The sequence below is a fragment of the Callorhinus ursinus genome, unplaced genomic scaffold, assembly GCF_003265705.2.
Source record: "Callorhinus ursinus isolate GAN/ISIS: 27379988/994484 unplaced genomic scaffold, GSC_fseal_2.0 scaffold26, whole genome shotgun sequence".
Lineage (NCBI taxonomy): Eukaryota > Metazoa > Chordata > Mammalia > Carnivora > Otariidae > Callorhinus > Callorhinus ursinus.
In genome coordinates, this window is record NW_027397088.1 from 5198515 (window position 1) to 5208123 (window position 9609).

The 9609-nt window shown below is 42.9% G+C and overlaps 1 long non-coding RNA gene across 1 annotated transcript; it reads right to left on the reverse strand.

Annotated features, from left to right (window-relative positions):
- Positions 1–1549: 1549 nt before the first annotated feature.
- Positions 1550–8095, reverse strand: LOC141370085 (uncharacterized). Its single transcript, XR_012373804.1, has 3 exons — positions 7858–8095; positions 7617–7724; positions 1550–4690 (listed from the first exon to the last, which is right to left on the reverse strand). It is a non-coding gene; the product is annotated as an uncharacterized lncRNA (long non-coding RNA).
- Positions 8096–9609: the final 1514 nt, after the last annotated feature.

Sequence of the window (9609 nt, forward strand, 5' to 3'; positions counted from 1 at the left end):
CACCAGCTTGCATTCCCACCAACAGTGTAGGAGGGTTCCCCTTTCTCTGCATCCCCGCCAACATCTGTCGTTTCCTGACTTGTTAATTTTAGCTGTTCTGACTGGTGTGAGGTGATATCTCATTGAGGTTTTGATTTGGATTTTCCTGATGCCGAGCACTGTTGAGCACTTTCTCTGTTGGCCAAATGAGCAAATTCTATCAGTTCTACTTTCAAATTGTATTTGGTTGGGGCAAAATCATGATTGGAGTGAGCTTAAAGGAAAAAGAAAAGAGAGGAACTGGAAAGAGTGAGTATAGACAGTGCTTTGGAGGAGTTTTGCTGTAAAAGAAAAAAATGAGGCTGTAGATTCAAAAGAGAACAACTGATATGCTTGTAGGATAATGAGTTAGATCTAGCAGAGAGGGAAAAACTGATGATGAAGGAGAGAGAGGCAGGTATTAAGTAGATGAAGGAGCTAGAATTGAGGATTCAATTGAAGGAGTTCACTTTGATAGGAATATGAATAATTCATTATAGACCTTATATTTCTTTTTAGATTTTATTTATTTATTTGACACACAGAGAGAGAGAGCACAAGTAGGCAGAGTGGCAGGCAGAGGGAGAAGGAGAAGCAGGCTCCTGGCTGAGCAGAGAGCCTGATGTGGGGCTCAATCCCAGGACCCCAAGATTATGACCCGAGCTGAAGGCAGATGCTTAACCGACTGAGCCACCCAGGCGTCCCTATTCTTTCATTACTTAAACACTCAGAGCTATCCTTGACTCCTCATCCTCTCTTCCTCCACCCCATATTTAATCCACTAACAAATTTTATCAGCTCTATCTCCAAAGTGTGTTGGGATCTGAGCACTTCTTAATATAACCATTACTACCATCTGGGACTAAAAATCATCATTCTCTCTTATCTGCTCACCTGAATTGTCACTTTACTTTCCCTCCTAGATTCCATTCTTGCTGCCACCTCCCATTCTCTACACAGTATCCAACTAATTTAAATACATAAACTAGATCATATCACTCTCCTGCTCAAAACCCTTCAATATAAAGTCTAAAGATGGATACTACCCAGCTTTAAGACTTATTATAAACCTACAGGAATCAAGATAGTGTGGTATTGGCACAAGAATAGAAAAGTAGATCAATGGAACAAAATGGAGAGCACAGTAATAGACCCATGTAAGTATAATCAACTGATCTTTGGCAAAGGAGCAAAGATAGTTTTTTCCATAAATAGTGATAGAACAACTAGACATCCACATGCAAAAATATAAATCTAAAAACAGATTATAGCCCTCACAAAATTAACTTACAGCTCACAAAAATTAATTCAAAATGGATCATAAGACCCTGAATGTAAAATGCAAAACTATAGAATTCCAAAAGATAAAATAGGAGAAAACCTAGCTTACCTTAGATATGGTGATGACTTTTAGGTACATCAGAGACATGATCCATGAAAGAAATAACTGATAAGCTGAACTTCATTAAAATTAAAAACATGTGCTCTGCAAAAGACACATGTCTTTTGACACAATGTCAAGATAATGAGAAGACAAGCTGCAGACTGAGAGAAAATATTTGCAAAAGACACATCTGATAAAGGACTGTTATTCAAATACACCAACAACCCTTAAACCTCAACAATAAGAATACAAGCAACCTGTTTTTAAAAAATGGGCCAAGAACCTTAACAGACACCTCACCAAAGAAGATTCACAAGTGATAAATAAGCATATGAAAAGATGCTTTACATCATATGTCTTCAGAGAAATGCAAATTAAAACAATGAGATACCACTAAACTCCTATTAGAATGACTAAAATCCAAACACTGACAATACCAAATGCTGGTGAATGTGGAGCAACCCGAATTCTCATTCATTGCTGATGGGAATGCAAAATAGTTCAGTCACTTTGGAAAATGATCTGGTGGTTTCTTACAAAAGAAAAGATGCTCTTACCGTATGATCTAGCAATCATGCTCTTTGGTATTTACCCAAATGAGTTGAAAACTTATGTCTACACAAAAGTCTGCACAAGGGTGTTTATAGCAGCTTTATTCATAATTGCCAAAACTTGGAAGCAAACAAGATGTCTTTCAGTAGGTGAATGGATAAATAAACTTGGTACATTTTGAAAAGGCTATATACTGTATGATTCAAACTCTGGAAAAGGCAAAACTATGGAGACAGTAAAAAGAGCAGTGGTTGTCAGGAGTTAGAGGGGAGCAAGAGATGAATAGGCAGAGCACAGAGGAGTTTCAGGGCAGTGAATTTCTGTATGTCAATATTTTGGTCAATATTCTTACTAGTTTATAAACTCCACAAAAGTTTTCTTCACCACTGAACCACCATTTGTTAAATGATCAAATGAATGCGTGAGTAGATACATAAATGACTAAACATAGTAATGTGGATAGATCTTATAAATATTGTGTTAAGTGAAAAATTAAGAAACATAAGGAAAACTGCAGCCCAATAATATTTATGTAAATTATAAACATAAGCTTCAATGGAATTTAATGGGGGAAAAGAAAATATTTTCAACAAATGGTGCTGGGACAATTGTATGGAAAGAAAAATGAATTTCAACCCTTACCTCATATTACACATAAAAATTAACTAGAGGTAGATCAGATTTAAACACAAAAGCCTAAAATATAAATCTTCTAGAAGAAAATACAGGAGAATATCTTCATGAACCTAAGTGAATACAGGCAAAATTTCTTAGCACAAAAAAGCACCAACCATAAAATAAAACAAAAAATCCCGATACAATTGATTTCATTAAAATAAAAAAGTCTGCTTATCAAAAGACATCATTAAGAAAATGAAAAGTTAAGCTATATACTAGTAGAAAATATTTACAGTGTATAAATCTAAAATATGTATAGAACTTCTAAAAATCAACAATAAACATACAAGCAACCTGAATTTTTAAATGGGCAAAGGATCTAGACTCCTTATAAAAGAAGACATACAGATGGCCAATAAGCACATGAAAAAATAACTGATACCATGAGTCATCAGGGAAATGCCAGTCAAAACTACAAGGCTGTATTCTTACACACCCACTAGGATAGAATGCTCATACATCACTGGTGGCAATATCCGATGGCACCAACAACTTGGAAAGCTGTTTCCTGGTTTCTCGTAAAGTTAAACATATATTTTCCCAATGACATAGCAATTCTACTCCTGGGTATTTACCCAAAGAAAATGAAAGCACATGTGTACACGAAGACTTGTGAGCAAATGTTCATAACAGTTTAATTCATAACAGTCAAAAAGTGGAACGCCACCGGGCCTTCATCTTCCTTGCTCTCGTTCATGGCCACAGTTCCCTGCCTTGGGCAGTCATTTGTCTCTCCACGATAGCAGCTCTGTGCTCCCGCTCTGGGCCCTTCGGTTCAGTTCAGCTCAGTGGTCATTTAGTAAGATCCTTCCTCATGCCAACCTTTGGCCAGGTCAGAGTGGGGAATGAGAATGAATGAGTCATGGCTTTGACTTCAAGGGGCTTGGGGTCTCAAGTGAAAGACAGAAATGAAGAAAATTCCAGAATGAGGCAGCAAATGCTAAGACAACCACTGGGGCCTGGAATTGGGCTCTGGGTCCACCTGTGATTCCCGGGAAGTCTTCTCAGAGCTGCTACCTGGGCTGAATCTCGAAGCTCACAGACTTCCCTCTTCCTGTAGAGCAGTGCTGAGCTCCCTAGACATTCCCAGGCCTGTAGGGGTCAACCATGCTTCTAGCAGCCCCTGCTCCTGGCTGTCCACACTGCACATTCATCATAGGTTTTATTTTTATTTTTTTTTAAGATTTTATTTATTTATTTGAGAGAGAGAATGAGAGAGAGTACATGAGAGGGGGGAAGGTCAGAGGGAGAAGCAGACTCCCTGCCGAGAAGGGAGCCCGATGCAGGACTTGATCCCAGGACTCCAGGATCATGATCTGAGCCGAAAGCAGTCACTTAACCAACTGAGCCACCCAGGCGCCCCTCATCATAGGCTTTAATGTTGGAGGAGAGCATTACCCCCAAGACACTCTAGCCCTCACATCAAGCAGACCTCACGTGAGCGACCATGAGCTACAAGAACCAGGAGAGCAGGGCTCAAGTCTCACTTACCTCTTACTAGCTGAGTGACTTGTGGCAATTAACTAAGCAGCCCTCAGCATCAATTTCCCAGTCTCTAAAATCAGGGCAGTAACACTGTCCTCAGAAGATGATCTTGGGGATTAGGGGGGCCATTTTTTAAAAAACATTTACAATCAGTTGACTTTATTATTTTTCTTAAATTCCAGTATAGTTAACACACAGTGTTATATTAATTTCAGGTATACAATATATGATTCAACAATTCTATTCATTACTCAGTACTCATCATAAGTGTACAAGGCGATCATGTTTTTACCACTCATAGCCCCAAGGTTGGTGCATGGTGTGTAGTCAACACCATCTTCCTACTTTCCTCTTCTTCAGTGGGTGAAACGAGTTTTCAAACTTGGCTTCACAGGAACCTTCAGTAACAGTTTACCTGGCTTGCTCATTGGCAATCAGAGGGGATTTAGAGGGGGAAGCATGTTTCCATATCTTTGTGAAAGCAGTATTGGCATCTTTTAGGCAACAGTGGAGACATTATCTATGAATCCAGTTTCTCTTCTTATTCTATCTGTAAATTATATTCTTATCATCCTGTAAAGAAAAATTTACTGCCAGACATAATCAGAGATTGGCAGAAATCAAAACGTATATGTATTGTCACCTGTGGATAGGGAATTTATTACACTTTTTTTCAATGACCCAGATGTGGTGCAAGAGAGCACGAGCGAAAATCAAGAAGTAGAAGAAGAAGAAGAAGCAGGAAGAGGAGGGTCAGGAGGAGGGGGAAAGGGAGGGAGAGAGAGACAGAGATATATCTCCCAAACTTCTATCTCAGCTACTTATTACCTTAATACTTATATCAACCCCACCTTATCATATCTCAATTAAAATACTTTCTAAAATCTGGTTCTATGATTATAAAGTATGAAAACCCTCTAGGCATTCCAGCTCTAGGTTATTCATACAAAATCAATTCACTGAAAGTCAATTTATCAAAGGATCATTTCCATAAAGACCAATTTGTCAAATGTCCCAACTTTATAAAATACATGTTCCTTTCAACTACTCGTGAAGCTTATAGCAACTCATTACAGATGCGCTGCCAGGGATGGAGAGAGCCATCAAGAGAGTCAGGCCTCCGGGGATCTGGGACCCTGCAACTCTCCTTCCTCCTCAGTCTCCCCTGCTCTGCTCTTCTGTGTCCTCCCCTGTCTGTCTGCATAACCAATTATCCCCAAATATGGCAGCTTAAAATAACAATAACCATGTATTATCTCCCAGGGTTCCTGGGGGTCAGGGATTCAGGGCGGATTAGCTGGGTGATTCAGGCTTGGGGTCCCCTACAAGGTTGCAGTCAAGATATCCTGCCATCCACTTCCCAGATGGCTAGCCGTAGTGTTAAGTGCTGGGCGATTAGCTTGTTTTATTCTAAGTGTGTGACATGAAGCTTTGGATTGCTGAGGCATCTGCTTCAAATACAACCATCTCTAATAAACAGGCCACCAGCAACACAACTAGATAAAGAGCCAGGCCACCCCACCGATGAAGTTCCCTTTTTAGTGACCCACTTTTCCCTCCTGGAACTTTAATTCCTGCTCTTACGTTTTCATTTCACCCATAAAAAGTGAACCCTTGAGACCTTAGGCACCCCACTCTCAATCCCAGTAAAGGCAGAACCCCAACCATAACCTTGTGGTGTGGTCCCCAGGCATACCATGTACCCTCCACGACCTGTGAATGATAAACCTTGTTTTTGCGAAGTTCCCTGATAGCTGTTGCTGAGGTTGCAACTATCGCAATTGTAGTAAGAACCACAGGACTGGCCCAGCTACCACATTTGCTGGGTTAGGGAAATGTCTGTGGGGGCTTTTACAGGTAAGTGTCCCAGGCATTCTTAGCCCAGAGCATCTCTATCAACAGGCTGAGATCCAAACCCACACTCAGGCATCACAGCTATTGGTGGGCAGCTTCAGTTCCCACCTGGCCATGTGCACCTCTCAGGACAGCTCAAGAATCCCACAACATGGTGTCCGGCTCTCCTCGAACCAGTGATCCAAGAGAGGATGTGGTGGAAACTGCCGGCTCATTTCGGCAACATGCTGTTGGTACACACCTCGGCCCCAGCCAACGTGGTTGGAGGCTGGCTCCCACACTCCCCGCTCCCTCCTGTTCTGAGCCTTAGCCTCACTCCCCTCCCTCTGCCCCTCAGTCTTCCCTCCTCTCTGCTTCTCAGACTCTCCCTTTGTCTCTCCTCCAGCCTCTCCTTTCTCTGGGTTCAGCAGCCTGGCAGTGTCTAGCACTCATTCTCTCCAAACCCCTGCCCCCCTGCACCTTCCCCCAAGGCCCCCCTCCCCACTCCGACCCCTCCCCAAGTACAGCAGCAGGGAGCTGAGGCAGCAAAGTGACATTCCTTGAAATAGGAACAAGTCAACCAAAACCTGTTAGAAATAACCAAATCTCTTGAAGACAGTCCAAATCTATTATTGTTAGAAATTTTATAAAAAGCTAAAACTTTTTTTTTTTGGTAAATCGGCAAATTCAATAGAATTGGGGGAAGAGTCCTTAAAATGCTCCAATTTTGGCACAACAGAAAATGGCTTTTCAAAGGATTAGAAAGAAATGAGTAAACCCTGAAAGCATGAATAAATGAGTAAAACCTTTCCCAAGCAAAGCACTGAAACTTCGGTCATAGGCATTAGAGGACTACGTTAAATTTCACTGATTGTCTTCTGAAAGACTGTTTCTTAAAACTAGCTCATTGTAAGCAGGTACATGGGGCAATGGTCATCCCAAGAATCTATCCTTTTATGAATTGGCTTTCAGGGAACTGGCCCACCGCAGAGTCTTCCCCTTTTGGCTGTGAGATCTGTGTCAGCTTCCAGATGTCCTTCTGGTGTAGCACCTTGAACACACCACCAGCCAAAGGCTTCAGCTCCTGACCCTCCAACAAAGCCCCCCGGAACCTCAGATATGCTACAAACCCGCCCCTGCAGACCTCAGCCACCAGTTAAAGCAGTCCTGAGCTCATGGGCTCCACGGAGACTATCAAAGCAGCTTAATCCTTACAACTTCTCTATTGCATAGGCATTAACATCCTTCACACACACAGTACAGACGCTGGGTGGCTTGTCACACAAGGTCCCACAACAAGCAGACAGGAGAATATTCAAGACCAAATCCGGCCATCTGGATGCTCCCTCCACTTCTGACTGTAAGTGGGAGCACTGCCTCCTTCAGTGCCTTTGGTCACCATCTTGCATTCCAGTCATGGGATTCTGGGTCCTGGAGACCCCAGGCACAGGCAGTGTGACACATGATGAGAACTCCAGGTTGGGTTGGGAGGGGTGGGTTTGGCTTTGAGGGGAGACCTCTTCCTTAACACCCTCCTAGCTGTGTGCACTGTGATTGCCAGTCCCCAGGCCATTTGCCTGCCGACCAGCAGTGGTTACTAAGTGTGCTGTGGACCTTAGGGACCACCCACTTGCCTAGTGAGCTGCAAGCAGCATGTTCTTCTCACCTGTTCCAGAGGGTTCTCGCCAGGGCAGCAGAGCCCAGAACTCCCCACCATGGCTTTCTCTTCTGACGTGGCAAATGGGCATTTCGGATTAATCACGGCAGTTGCTCTCTGCAGAGGAAACAAAGTGAATCACTCTAAAGGAAATTTCAAGCCCCCAGAGAGGAAAAAAAAAAAGGAAAAAAATAATCTTCAGTCTCCTCACCCCACCCTCCTTATTCCACTTTTTTCTTCCTCTCTTCACCTTCTTAAGACCTTTCTCCCTCTGCCTCTCTGACTTTCCATCTCGCTGTCACTCTGTGTGCCTCTGTTTCTTTCTCTGTTTCTCTTGCATCTCTGTGCCTCTCATTTACATTTTCCTTTGAGATCCGGGACAAACTGGGTCCCCAAGGCATGGCCTGGCATCCAGGACTGAGGACAGGCCGTAGCTGAGGAAGGGAGGTGTCACAGAGGTGACAGCAAACTGCACAGTGTGTTTCTTAGGAAGTCACACCTGTCTCACCCATGTCTTGCACCACTGCTTTGCTGACCCCTGGGGACAAAGACTGTCTGAGGCACAGAGAGAGGAGCTGTGAGAGCAAGGCTGACAAGCTGGAGGAACCAACCTGCTGGGGTTCCTGTTTTGCAGGAAACTACAAGAGCAGGCTTTGCTTTTTCAGCAGACTTAGCTGCTCTGTGGAACGTGACAAGGCTTCGTTGACAGCACTGCAGGGCATCACGGATGGCCATGGTCATTTATAGGTGGCAACCCAGGAGCTGCTCTCTCTTTACTGCATTGAGAAATGGGCAGAGGAAACCCAGGCCGTCCCCATGGGTGTATCTCAGGCAGCCCTCATCCCCCAGCTGGGGCTCTACAGCAGTGGGGTGTTGGAGTGCATTCACTCTGTACTCCTTTTGTCCATGGGTCTACAGAAGGGCGCCAGGGCAGCAACAAGCAGTGAGTGTCCTTTGAAAACACCAAGTATATCACAGAAGCAAATAAGGGCGGTTAGATCAGACACTTATGCCTCAATGACAAATCAGGAACACCTAATTTTTATTAAAAATATATCATTTAAATGCATTTTTCCTATTCATGAAGCTTATTTTTCCCTCAAGTGCAACTCTCTGCTCTATAATACCCTGACAGTGTATTTTCAGTCACATAAATATTTTGAATAAGGCAGTCATCAAATTTCCACTTCGGAGGTTATTTCTAGATTCTGTCTCATGCTTCCATGAAGATGGCTCATTTCTTCCTAAAGTGACTCTTGCTCTTTTTCATTCCTCTCTTTCTTTTCTTTTCTTTTTTTTAAAGGGAGAATGACTAGCTAGCTCATTATACCCATTTCTACATAGTTAGGAAGGGTCTACTGCATTTCCGTTTTAGGGTGATGTATTTCATGGCAATGGTTGAAGCTGGTTGGAGGGAGGTGGGGAGCTGTAAGAAACCTCAGCAGGAGAGTAAGGGATCTGTAGAAGAGGAAATGGAATTGACAGAACATTACTTTCAAACTCAGTGATCTAGTATCCATCTTGGGGCCAGCGCTGTCCCAGGGCAAAACCTTGGAGCTGCAATTTTTGTCTTCGAAATCTTGCCACCTCTCCCTGTCCAATTTTGGCATTGCTTGCTTTATTTATTTCAGAAGGGATAGTGAATATCTACTGTTTACATGTTGCTAGGGCTCTATAAGAAGTCTTAAAGTGGTCTTTATGTTGTGTTGAGTGATAAAGTGTCTCTCCTAAGGTCTGTTCTTTGCCATAGCCATTCCATGTGAATTAGAACTATGGGGCAGAGGAACAGGAAGAGGAAAGCACAGCTCTCTTCACTGCTGGGTGGTATGGACGTGTGAGATAGGGCTCTGTGTTCTTACGTGGAGGAGACCCATGCATCAGCCCAGGCATTGGCATTGAACTTGATGGTCCTATCAGATGAGCCCATCAATATGAGAAAGTTAATTTAATTTGACTAGACTCTACATCAATGCCATCGAGGTGGTAACAGATATGCCATGAT